The following is a 13,951-nucleotide window of genomic DNA, read 5'->3' as shown; positions in this document are numbered from 1 at the left end:
AGCCCTTTGGTTTCTGGGAAGCCTATGTGGATTTGTAGGAAAGGAGTTTATCTTATGATTTGGGGTAAAGCCCCTGAGCAAAGAACTAGCTGGGGACTGAACAGGGTCTTGGGCTTGTGGAGCCCTTCTCTTTCTCCAGTCCCCTGTGCAGCCCTGAGTGCCAGCTGCCGGCGGCAGGCAGCCTCTGGGTTTAGCATGTCAGGCCCCTAGAGACCTATTTCTTCCTGCACCCTGCCCTGCAGTGGTGTGACTTCCGAGGGGTAGATTCTATTCTACTTCTTCAACGTCATATTCAGAAACTAGAAGGCTGGAGAGCATGTTCTTGTTTTATTGCCCATTGGAGTAACCTAGTTCAGTCGGAGTGGCTCAAAGAATCATAGGTTGTGGTTTTTGGAAGAAAACTCAGGGTCTACTATGCGACCTCCTCACATCCTGAAGGGGGAAACTGAGGCCCCGAGAAGTGAAGTGACTGGCCTCAGCTCACACAGGACGAAAAGCCCTCCAGGAGTTGTCCCTTCACCATGCTCTCTCCACGACAGGCTGAAAAAGTGCAATTCAAAATCTTTCACTGTCTAAGCCCAGATCCTAAGCTGCATAGCTTGCTGCATTTGTGTAAAACAGAAGCTGGAAAATGGCAGGCTTCTAGCTGAGAGAAAGACACCAAAGTCTCAGATGTGCTGCGAGGACGCGTGAGGGTCAAGCTTAGCATGTGAGTGAATGAGAGGCATTTATGATTATTGCGGAACTTGGCAGCAATTATAAAAGCCTGCTCCACAGTGGAAGTGACCATGTTAAATTTCCATTCTTATTTGCATTTGCAAAAATAGAATAAAATTATTTCTTGGGTGGAAACATTTTCTGTGACTGAGCAGTGCTTCTAACTCATTGCTGCTCCTTTTACTTTTCATAGATTTTTTTTTTCTCATGATGGCTGTTGAAATAGGAGATACTTTATACAGAGAGAACATTCATCACAGCACATTCTGGATCGACACTGAATCAGATTCTTCCAGCGCCAGGGAGTAACCTAGGCCTTTCTGGAAACTGCACTAACACTCAGTCCAACAAGGCTTGAATTTTCAAAGTGCAGTTTAGCAGGCTGAGGTCTTAGTGGTGTTCCTAACCCTCTCCACTCACCTGGCTCTATAATACCTGGGCAGGAGTGCTGAGTTCCCAGGGCAGAGACACTCCCCTGGCAGGTCACGATGTTCTCTCCCGGTGAAAGCCACACAGTGAGCCGGTGCTGGTCCAGGGGAGGCAGAAATGACAGTTGTGTAAGTGAGCAGTGGGCTCCGCCCTGGGGTTGACCTACTGTGCTGGTAACATGTTTTGCTCTTCACACAGATTTCCCGGAAATCAGTTGCAGAGTTTGGCAGAAGACTTCAGGTTGTAAGAGAGTCAACCCCCACACAAAAGCGGCACCAGCCTTTCCTAATCCTCTGAGGGGACTCCTAGGTTCCTGAGGGACAGCACTTCTGCAGGTGCTGCAGGGCTGAGGCCACAGCCTCTTCCCAGTGGATCCCTCTTTGCTTTCTGTGCCACATTGTCCTCTCCTGGTGGCCCTGCCATGTTGTGGCTGCAGCAGATACCTCTTGCGTTTCAGCCATGGGGAGTGCCTTGCATGGTTCTCACACAGGTGTCCAGCATTTCCCACCTTACTCAGCATGGTGAGGGCAGAGGCCTGGCCTTTGCAGCTTGTCTCTATCACCTAGCATTGTAGATGCATGTACCCTGCCATATTGTGGGGGCTGAATGAATCCTGTTGAATGATTAAATTACTTGTTGAGCAAATGGATAATAAAATTACTGATCTGGCTGGGTGCGGTGGCTCACGCCTGTAATCCCAGCACTTTGGGAGGCCAAGGCAGGCAGATCACGAGGTCAGGAGTTCGAGACCAGCCTGTCCTATATGGTGAAACCCCGTCTTTACTAAAAATACAAAAATTAGCCAGGAGTGGTGGCATATGCGCCTGTAATCCCAGCTACTCAGGAGGCTGAGGCAGGAGAATTACTTGACCCCAGGAGGCTGAGGTTGCAATGAGGTGAGATTGCATCACTGCACTCCAACCTGGGCAACAGAGCAAGACTCTTATCTCAAAAAATAAAATAAATAAAAATAAAATTGCTGACCTTGAATGTGAACTATTCAGGACACTGCACTAGTGATGCAAGAAACTACTGAATATACAGTGGGAAAAGAACTGAAACTTTTTCTAGAACAGTGACCAGAATAGATCTATGGTTATTTTCATATGTACTGTGTAATTATGGAGAACTGAGGCAGATACTTGGGGGAAAAAAAGTCATATCCTTCCTCATCTCTTATAATCCCTTGAATTTAAATCTTCCCCATCGTTGAGGTCAAAGGTGTTTAGGCACCAGAATTCCTGAATTCGAAATTTTCTTTTCCATTTTCTTTTTATTCTTTCTTCTTTTAGAGACAGGGTCCTGCTTGGTCACCAAGGCAGGAGTGCAGTGGCATGATCATAGTTCACTGTAGCCTAGAATTCCTGGGTTCAAGTGATCCTCCCATCTCAGCCTCCTGAGTAGCTGGGATGATGGGTGCATACCATCTTTTGCGGAGGCGGGGCCTTGCTATGTTGCCCTGGCTGGTCTCCAACTCTTGGCCTCAAACGATCCTCCTGCATTGGCCTCCGATAATGCTGAGATTACAGGCATGGGCCACCACTCCAGCCCTCCATTTTCTTTATTATAAATGTGAGACAGGCATGGTGGCTCACCCCTATAATTCCAGCACTTTGGGAGATGGAGATGGGCAGATCCCTTGAGGTCAGGAGTTTGAGACCAGCCTAGCCCAGCATGGCAAAACCTTGCCTCCACTAAAAAATACACAAATTAAGCTGGGCACAGCGGCTCATGCCTGTAATCCCAGCAGTTTGGGAGGCTGAGGTGGGTGGATCACCTGAGGTCAGGAGTTCCAGACCAACCTGGCCGATATGGTGAAACCCTATCTCTACTAAAAATACAAAAATTAGCTGGACTCGGTGGCACATGCCTGTAATCCCAGCTACTCGGGAGGCTGAGGCAGAAGAATCACTTGAACCAGGGAGGCAGAGGTTGCAGTTAGCTGAGATCACACCATTGCACTCCAGCCTGGATGACAAGAGTGAAATTCCATCGAAAAAAATATATACAAAATACAAAAATTAGCCAGGTGTGGTGGCATGCACCTGTAATCCCAGCTACTTGGAAGGCTGAGGCACAAGAATCGCTTGAACCTGGGAGGTGGAGGTTGCAGTGAGCTGAGATCGCAGCACTGCACTCCAGCCTGGGAGACAGTGAGACTCTGTCTCAAAACAAACAAACAAACATATATATACACACATATATATAAATATATACACACACATATATATATATGGTCTTTACCTCAGAAACAGGAATACAATTGCTATTTCAAGCTACTTTTACTATTTATTTTTTAAATCATCATAGAAGCATGTCCTAATGACTCTTACCTTTAAAAAAAAAACCCTCCTCGAGATCAGGCAGCAATATTTGCTGTTCTGCAATATTTGCTGTTCTGCAGCCTCCGCTGGTGATACCCAAGCAAACAGGGTCTGGAGTGGACCTCCAGCAAACTCCAACAGGCCTGCAGCCGAGGGAACTGACTCTTAGAAGGAAAACTAACAAACAGAAAGGAATAGCATCAACATCAACTAAAAGGACATCCACACCAAAACCCCATCTGTAGGTCACCCGCATCAAAGACCAAAGGTAGATAAAACCCCAAAGATGGGGAGAAACTGAGCAAAAAAGCTGAAAGTTCTAAAAACCAGAGCGCCTCTTCTCCTCCAAAGGATTGCAGCTCCTTGCCAGCAACCAAACAAAGCTAGATGGAGAATGACTTCGACGAGTTGACAGAAGTAGGCTTCAGAAGGTCGGTAATAACAAACTTCTCCAAGCTAAAGGAGGATGTTCGAACCCATCGCAAGGAAGCTAAAAACCTTGAAAAGAGATGAGATGAATGGCTAACTAGAATAAATAGTGTAGAGACAACCTTAAATGACCTGTTGGAGCTGAAAACCATGGCACAAGAACTGCGTGACACATGCACAAGCTACAATAGCCGATTCAATCAAGTGGAAGAAAGGGTATCCGTGATTGAAGATCAAATTAATGAAATAAAGCAAGAGGAGAAGTTTAGAGAAAAAAGAGTAAAAAGAAACGAACAAAGCCTCCAAAAAATATGGGACTATGTGAAAAGACCAAATCTATGTCTGATTGGTGTACTTGAAAGTGACAGGGAGAATGGAACCAAGTTGTAAAACACTCTTCAGGATATTATCCAGGAGAACTTCCCCAACCTAACAAGGCAGGCCAACATTCAAATTCAGGAAATACAGAGAACACCACAAAGACACTCCTCGAGAAGAGCAACCCCAAGACACATAATTGTCAGATTCACCAAGGTTGAAATGAAGGAAAAAATGTGAAGGGCAGCCAGAGAGAAAGGTCAAGTTACCCACAAAGGAAAGCCCATCAGACTAACAGCGAATCTCTCAGCAGAAACTCTACAAGCCAGAAGAGAGTGGGGGCCAATATTCAACCTTCTTTTTTTTTTATATGCCAGCAGTACATATTTATTATTATTCATGAATGGTGAAAAGACTTACAAGGCCCATTATTATGAGTATAACCACACATACGAGATATCACTTAGCGGCGACATGGGATGAAAAGGACAGTTATATATTTATATTTAAAAAATACACATTTGCATTCAATGTTTACCTAGGAAAAAAATACACGTACACACGCTCTTTCAAGTGCTCCCCATAAACTGCTATAAAAGCAGGAAGCATCAAGCCGTAGAAGTTCCAATATACATAACATGTTGAAATATCTTAAGCATAAAAACTGTACATAACTTGCAAAAATAAAGTTCCTTTCTTCAAACATTTTGATCAGAGCTCAAGCAAAGCAAATAATGAACACCAATGATTTCTATACCATTTCACACAACTTAAAATAATGAACATGAAAAGGTCAACAGCTTCAAAAATCCTGAAAATATGGAGGTTATGAGAATGAACAATGCATTTCATCTGAAAAGTCTACAGCAGATCTGCTTCATCCTGGCTTTCAAATATTTAAGGATCTAATTTACTATACTCAAATTCCAAGTTTAGCCAGGACAAACAAAATGATAAAAAGAAAAATTACTGCAAACAGGGCAACATTGCCCTTTAGTTTCTTTAGACAATTTCACTAGTGCAAGAGCATCATTTACCTGAAAGATCCTAAGAGTCACAATTAAAGTACTCATACAAAACTATTTCCTTTGTTCTTTAAAAAAGTGCCACATGCTATACTTTTCATTAAAAAAAAAAAAAAAAAAAAACTGAACACAAACTAATGAAAGACCATTTGTCTCCATCTCTTGTCAATGAGGAAAGGCCAAAGTGATTCTTTAATTGCAATTCGAAGTGGTATTCGTTGGCCAGTGCCCAAGGTCTCCAATTTGGAGCAGTCAAGCTGAGCATTTCTTGGACGCTGTGCTCCTAGGACAGGGCTGTGAGTAATAGGTCTTAAGTGACTGCTGGGGAGGTTGAAGGCATCTGCAATTGCACACGCCATTTCATACTTAGTCGTCTGTTCATTGCCAGACCAGTGAAAGGTTCCCTTAATTGATGGATGCAGCATTCTCTTCTCTGCTAGCTGCCGGCACACAGTGGCCACCTCTTTGACATGTGTGAGGAACCTCTGCTGCTGGTGATCCATGTTTGCTGACTTGTTGCTGAACTGCACTTTATCAAACATAACAGTCACAGCACATTCTTCGAGCTTTTCAACTTCCCCATACAGAATAGGAATCCTCAAAACAGCAGCTCCTAAAGTGTTCTCCAGGACAGCCTTTTCTCCATCTAATTTTGTTTTGCCATACAAATTTAGGGGAGCTGGTATGTCTTCCTCTCTGTAAGGTAGATTTTTTCCATCAAATACATAATCTGAGCTAATGTAGATGAGAAATGCCCCAACAGCAGCTGCTTCCTTTGCTAAATTCCCAGAAGCATCCACATTAAGTTGAGAGGCAGCATCTGGCTGATTTTCTACAACATCTGGTCTTCTCTCTGCTGCACAATGCACTATAACATGGGGCTGAAAATCATGAATGATGTGATGAACTGCATTAGAATCCACAGATTAACCTGGTCAAATTTTGGTCTTGCTCTTCTAAAACCACAGCCAACAGCATGCCAATTATTCTGCTGAAATTCTTTGTGTACAGCTCTGCCAAGAAGCCCAGTGGCACCAGTAACCAGAACCCTCCTATTAGGGATGTTAACTTCCTCCTCCACCAGCCGGCAGCTCCTGGGAACAAAGTGTATAGAGAGCTCTTTCTCCCACCCCACCATGCCCGCTGTCTTCACGCCACAGCCTCACCGGCCACCACCTCCTCCAACCCAGGATTGACGTGGGCCTCCTCAACATTCTTAAAGGAAAGAATTTTCAACCCAGAATTTCATATCCAGCCAAACTAAGCTTCATAAGTGAAGGAGAAATAAAATCCTTTACAGACAAGGAAATGTTGAGAGATTTTGTCACCACCAGGCCTGCCTTTCAAGAGCTCTTGAAGGAAGCACTAAACCTGGGAAGGAACAACCAGTACCAGCCACTGCAAAAACATGCCAAATTGTAAAGACCATTGATTCTAGGAAGAAACTGCATCAACTAATGAGCAAAATGACCAGCTAACATCATAATGACAGGATCAAATTCACACATAATAATATTAACCTTAAATGTAAATGGGCTAAATGCATCAAGTAAAAGCCACAGACTGGCAAGTTGGATAAAGAGTCAAGACCCATCAGTGTGCTGTATTCAGGAGACCCATCTCATATGCAGATACATACAGGCTCAAAATAAAGGGATGGAGGAAGATCTACCAAGCAAATGGAAAACAAAAAAAAGCAGGGGTTGCAATCCTAGTCTCTGATAAAACAGACTTTAAACCAACAAAAATCAGAAGAGACAAAGAAGGCCATTACTTAATGGTAAAGGGATCAATTCAACAAGAAGAGCTAACTATCCTAAGTATATGTACACCCAATATAGGAGCACCCAGATTCATAAGGCAAGTCCTTAGAGACCTACAAAGAGACTTAGACTCCCACACAATAATAATGGGAGACTTTAACACTCCACTGTCAAAATTAGATAATGAGACAGAAGGTTAACAAGGATATCCAGGACTTGAACTCAGCTCTGCACCAAGCACACCTAATAGGCATCTATTAGAAACTCTCCACCCCAAATCAACAGAATATACATTATTCTGAGCACCACATCACACTTATTCCAAAATTGACCACACAGTTCGAAGTAAAGCACTCCTCAGCAAATGTAAAAGACCAGAAATCAGAACAAACTGCCTCTCAGACCACAGTGCAATCAAATTAGAACTCAGGATTAAGAAACTCACTCAAAACCACACAACTACATGGAAATCGTACAGCCTGCTCCTGAATGACTCCTGGATAAATAATGAAATGAAGGCAGAAATAAAGATGTTCTTTGAAACCAATGAGAACAAAGACACAATGTACCAGAATCTCTGGTACACATTTAAAGCAGTATGTAGCGGGAAATATATAGCACTAAATGCCCACAAGAGGAAGCAGGAAAGATCCAAAATCGACACCCTAACATCACAATTAAAAGAACAGGAGAAGCAAGAGCAAACAAATTCAAAAGCTAGCAGAAGGCAAGAAATAACTAAGATCAGAGGAGAACTGAAGGAGATAGAGACACAAAAAACCCTTGAAAAAATCAATGAATCCAGGAGCTGGTTTTTTGAAAAGATCAACAAAATTGATAGACCACTAGCAAGATTAATAAAGAAGAAAAGAGAGAAGAATGAACTAGATGCAATAAAAACTGATCAAAAGGATATCACCACCGATCCCACAGAAATACAAACTACCATCAGAGAATACCATAAACACCTCTACACAAATAAACTAGAAAATCTAGAAGAAATAGATAAATTCCTGGACACGTACACCCTTGCAAGACTAAGCCACAAAGAAGTTGAACCTCTGAATACACCAATAACAGGCTCTGAAATTGAGGCAATAATTAATAGCCTAGCAACCAAAAAAAGTCCAGGACCAGATGGATTCACAGCCAAATTCTACCAGAGGTACAAAGAGGAGCTGGTACTATTCCTTCTGAAACTATTCCAATCCATAGGAAAAGAGGGACTCCTCCCTGCCTCATTTTATGAGGCCAGCATCATCCGGATATCAAAGTCTGGCAGAGACAAAAAAAAGAGAATTTTAGACCAATATCCCTGATGAACATCGATGCAAAAATCCTCAATAAAATACTGGGCAACTGAATCCAGCATCACATCAAAAAGCTTATCCACCACAATCAAGTCAACTTCCTCCCTGGGATGCAAGTCTGGTTCAATATATGCAAATCAATAAACGTAATCCATCACATTAACAGAACCAACGAAAAAACATATGATTATCTCAACAGATGCAGAAAAGACCTTCAATAAAATTCAACATCCCTTCATGCTAAAAACTCAATAAACTAGGTATTGATGGAATGCATCTCAAAATAATAACTATTTATGACAAACCCACAGCCAATTTCATACTGAATGGGCAAAAACTGGAAGCATTCCCTTTGAAAGCTGGCACAAGACAGGGATGCCCTCTCTCACCACTCCTATTCAACAAAGTGTTGGAAGTTCTGGCCAGGACAATCAGGCAAGAGAAGGAAATAAAGGGTATTCAGGAAAAGGGGAAGTCAAATTGTCCCTGTTTTGCAGATGACATGACTGTATATTTAGAAAACCCCATCGTCTCAGCCCCAAATTTCCTTAAGCTGATAAGCAACTTCAGCAAAGTCTCAGGATACAAAATCAATGTGCAAAAATCACAAGCATTCCTGTATACCAGTAACAGACAGAGAGCCAAATCATGAGTGAACTTCCATTCACAACTGCTACAAAGAGAATAAAATACCTAGGAATCCAACTTACAAGGGATGTGAAGGACCTCTTCAAGGAGAACTACAAACCACTGCTCAACAAAATAAAAGAGGACACAAACAAATGAAAGAACATTCCATGCTCATGGATAGGAAGAATCAATATCGTGAAAATGGCCATACTGCCCAAGGTAGTTTATAGATTCAGTGCCATCCCCATCAAGCTACCAATGACTTTCTTCACAGAATTGGAAAAAACTTCTTCAAAGTTCATATGGAACCAAAAAAGAGCCCTCATTGCCAAGACAATCGTAAGCCAAAAGAGCAAAGCTGGAGACATCACGCTACCCGACTTCAAACTATACTACAAGGCTACAGTAACCAAAACAGCATGGTACTGGTACCAAACAGATATATAGACCAATGGAGCAGAACAGAGGCCTCAGAAATAACACCACACATCTACAACCATCTGATCTTTGAAAAACCTGACAGAAAGAAGAAATGGGGAAAGGATTCCCTATTTCATAAATGGTGCTGAGAAAACTGGCTAGGCATATGTGGAAAGCTGAAACTGGATCCTTTCCTTACACTTTATACAAAATTTAATTCAAGATAGATTAAATACTTAAATGTTAGACCTAAAACCATAAAAACTCTAGAAGAAAACACAGGCAATACCATTCAGGACATAGGCATGGGCAAGGACTTCATGACTGAAACACCAAAAGCAATGGCAACAAAAGCCGAAATAGACAAATGGGATCTAATTAAACCAAAGAGTTTCTGCACAGAAAAAAAAAAAAAACTACCATCAGAGTGAACAGGCAATCTACAGAATGGGAGAAAATTTTTGCAGTCTACCCATCTGACAAAGGGCTAATATCCAGAATCTACAAAGAACTTAAACAAATTTACAAGAAAAAATCAACCCCATCAAAAAGTGGGCAAAGGATATGAACAGACACTTCTCAAAAGAAGACATTTATGCAGCCAACAAACGCATTAAAAAATACTCATCATCACTAGTCATCAGAGAAATGCAAATCAAAAGCACAGTGAGATACCATCTCACACCAGTTAGAATGGCGATCATTAAAAAGTCAGGAAACAACAGATGCTGGAGAGGATGTGGAGAAATAGGAATGCTTTCACACTGTTGGTGGGAGTGTAAATTAGTTCAACCATTGTGGAAGACAGTGTGGCAATTCCTCAAGGATCTAGAACTAGAAATACCATTTGACCCAGCCATCCTGTTACTGGGTATATACCCGAAGGATTATAAATCATGCTACTATAAAGACACATGCACATATGTTTATTGTGTCACTATTTACAATATCAAAAACTTGGAACTAACCCAAATGTCCGTCAATGATAGACTGGATTAAGAAAATGTGATACATATACACCATGGAATAGTATGCAGCCATAAAAAAGGATGAGTTCATGTCCTTTGCAGGGACACGGATGAAACTGGAAACTATCATTCTGAGCAAACTATCACAAGGACAGAAAACCAAACACCACATGTTCTCACTCATAGGTGGGAATTGAACAATGAGAACACTTGGACACAGCGCGGGGAACATCACACACAGGGGCCTGTCATGGGTTGGGGGCAGGGGGAGGGATAGCATTAGGAGAAATACCTAATGTAAATGATGAATTAATGGGTGCAGCAAACCAACATGGCACATGTATACATACGTAACAAACCTGCATGTTGTGTACATGTACCCTAGAACTTAAAGTATAATAAAAAAAGAAAAAGAAAAAAATCCTCCTCGAATCACTTGAACCCGGGAGGCAGAGGATGCGGTGAGCCAAGATTACACCATTGAGCTCCAGCCTGGGCAACAAGAGCAAAACTCCGTCTCAAGAATTAAAAAAAAAAAAAAAAAAAAAATCCTATGGCCAGGTGCAGTGACTCACAGCTGTAATCCCAGCACTTTGGGAGGCAGAGGCAGGTGGATCATGAGGTCAGGAGATTGAGACCATCCTGGCTAACACAGTGAAACTCCATCTCTACTAAAAATACAAAAAATTAGCTGGGCGTGGTGGTGGGCACCTGTAGTCCCAGCTACTCGGGAGGCTGAGGCAGGAGAATGGTGTGAACCCGGGCGGACCTTGCAGTGAGCCAAGATCGCACCACTGTACTCCAGCCTGGGCGACAGAGCAAGACTCCATAAAAAAAAAAATCCTTCTCGTAGCTGTCAGTTGATTTTCTTTCTCACTGTATAACTTGTGTGTGCTCACACATTGTCTCTGCTTCCTTTCCATTCGCTCACCAGACTTCCCCCCTGGATTCAGCCCCACTACTCTGCCAAAATTGCTCTCACCAAGTTACCCAGTGACCTCCAAGTTGCCCACTCCAGGAGCACTCCTGAGTCCTCGTCTTCCTGGAATGCTCCTCATGACCATCAGGGAATCTTCTGCTGCCTGTGAAAGGAAGCCCAACTCCAACTGCTGCAAGCAGAACTGTGAGTTTCTCAAATCATTTCTTTAATAATTTTCTCCCCTCTATTTTCCTCTCCCTGGGGCAGTAATCGGATGTGGGTTTGGGAACTCATCCTCTGGTGGTCTTTTCTATTGTTCAGTTCTTTGGTTGCTTATTCCGCTTTAGGAGTTTCTTGCTCTACTTTTAAACTTTGTGTTGAATTTGTAATTTTAGCTCTCATAGTTTTAGTTTCTAAGTGTGGTTCCTTGTTCTCAGAATATTCCTTTTTATTGCAACACATTCTTGTTTCATAGATACAGTATCTCACCTTATTTTTTTCTGATTAAAAAGTAATTTTAATTAAACTTTTTTTTTCCTAGTTTCTGAATGTCTTTGTTTTCTCAGAATTGCTTTCTTCAGTCTGTTTGTGTCCATGGTATGGACACTTTCTGAAAATGCTGCTGTGACTCTAAGTGGTCTGCGTCTGTTCTACAGTGAGATACTGGAGCTCTGGGGTGAGGACACTGGCTGACTGGTGGCTTTGGGGATTAACATCTTCAGGGAGATTGGGTGGGATGCCAGCTGTGTCATATGGCAAACCTTCCCCTCACCCCCAACACAAACAACATACGGAGGTCTCTTCTGGGGCCATTTCGTTTTTCCAGGGAGGGGCTTCCAGACCCACTGGGTGGTGTGTGCTTGGCTGACTGCCCTCCGAGAACCAGGCAGGAGAAGGCAGCCAGGAGTCTCACGGCTCTGGCAGCCGACTTTATTAATAACGGAGTCCTCCAGTGTTCCGTGTTACTTTCGACCTCCTCTTGTTCCTGCTGATTGAGTCCAGATCTTCTCTGGCTCATTTGGTCCAGAAAATGAACTCTAGTATCTTGCAGTGGGAAGGGAGGGCATGGAAGAGGGGAAGGGGCTAACTGCTCTTGCTTCAAACTTTCCACCAGTCCCTTTTTTCAACTTTTTCCTTCGACCCCACCTTCCAAAGAACACAGTGCCTCTGAGTGCTGGGCTGCAGGGCTGCACTGCAGACCCTCAGGTCAGCCGCCTCCAGTCGGCTCAGTCATTTCCCCTTCGTGCATCTTTCAAGCATTTGTTGGCATTTCTCATCCGTCACTTTCTCGCCTTTGTTCTTTGTCTCTCTGCTGCCATGTTAGGGCCTTAGGAGAATCAAGAAAATCATGTTTCAATTCACTGTATTTAACTCCGAGTTCTTTTGTGTTCATTATATTTTTAGAATAGTTTGATTCCTTTTTTTTTTTTTTTTTTTTTTTTTAATAGAGATAGGGTCTCGCCATGTTGCCCAGGCTAGTCTCGAACTCCTGGACTCAGGTGATCTACCTCGGCCTCTGGAAGTGCTGGGATCACAGGTGAGAACCATTGGTGATTGTTTAGGATCCAGTTCCACAGAAAGTCAGTCAGAAAATAGAAATTCCACATTCTTCAATTGCACCCAGTTCTACAAAGAGCAGACATGAAGGTAGGGATATTTCTCTGTTTTTATTGTTGACTTAAAGTGCTCCCTATTGAATAACATTCATTTTGTGACATGTGAATGAAGCAATTCCCATTTCTCTGATATAAGGACATGTAGATGATTACTGATGCTTTTTCAGATCTGTCCAGGAGCCTCTATTTTAGCCTCAGAGGTTTTTGCTTCTAAATTACTCAGATCTTTGTAGTCCTTTGTGAATAATTTTGGCATCACATCTTCAGGAGAACAATAATAGCCGACACTTATATAATGTGCCAGGCACTCTTCTATGCACTTTAAATATACTCACTTAACCCTTACAGCAACCATGAGGCAGATCTCATTACTGCCTTCAATTTACAGATGAATGAGAAGCAGAGAAGTGACTTGCCCAGCCTCACACAGCTAGTAGGCAGCACCAGAACCCTTGCTCTTAACCACTGTGCTATTTTGAAGCAGCTTTTTTCAAATTAACTTTAAAAAATGCACACCCACTTCTTAAAGGAGAACATTTAAAATGTTAATACCTAGAGCAGGAGAGTTTACAAAACACACACACACACAAAGCCAATTAAAGGAAGCAGAGAACTGTGTAACCCGGAAGTCTGAGAGGAGTTGGCTTTTCCATTGGAGCACTAAATTTAGCTCGTAATTCTTGCCAGCTAATAAAAAAAAAAGTGAAGCATGTTAGATTATATGGTTCTCATTGTTTTGTAGAGTAAGAACACTAATTATTTTGTGGAGAAAAAACTTTTTGGCAACTGAATTCTAGAAGTAATTTCTAGAATTTTAATAAAAAGCCCGGTGTTAGAGGTTTTAAAAAACTTTTTATATTGTGAAATGTCATACTTTAGAAAAATGTGTAAACATCAATGTACAGGTTACTGGATTATTGTAAATTAAACCTTACAACCGGCCAGGCGCAGTGGTTCACGCCTGTAATCCTAGCTCTTTGGAGACCGAGGTGGGTGGATCATGAGGTCAGGTGTTCGAGACCAGCCTGGCCAACATAGAGAAACCCCGACTCTACTAAAAATACAAAAAATTAGCTGGGCATG

The 13,951-nt window shown here is 42.3% G+C and overlaps 1 pseudogene across 1 annotated transcript; it reads right to left on the bottom strand.

The window, feature by feature from the left end:
- Positions 1-4,587: 4,587 nt before the first annotated feature.
- On the bottom strand, positions 4,588-6,401 carry LOC103885206 (annotated as a pseudogene). Its single transcript, XR_002522603.2, has one exon. The product of XR_002522603.2 is annotated as a methionine adenosyltransferase 2 subunit beta pseudogene (transcript).
- Positions 6,402-13,951: the final 7,550 nt, after the last annotated feature.

The sequence above is a fragment of the Papio anubis genome, chromosome 5 (assembly GCF_008728515.1).
Source record: "Papio anubis isolate 15944 chromosome 5, Panubis1.0, whole genome shotgun sequence".
Classification (NCBI taxonomy): domain Eukaryota; kingdom Metazoa; phylum Chordata; class Mammalia; order Primates; family Cercopithecidae; genus Papio; species Papio anubis.
The sequence above is the reverse complement of the archived record's forward strand: the minus strand, read 5'-3'. Positions and strand labels throughout refer to the sequence as shown.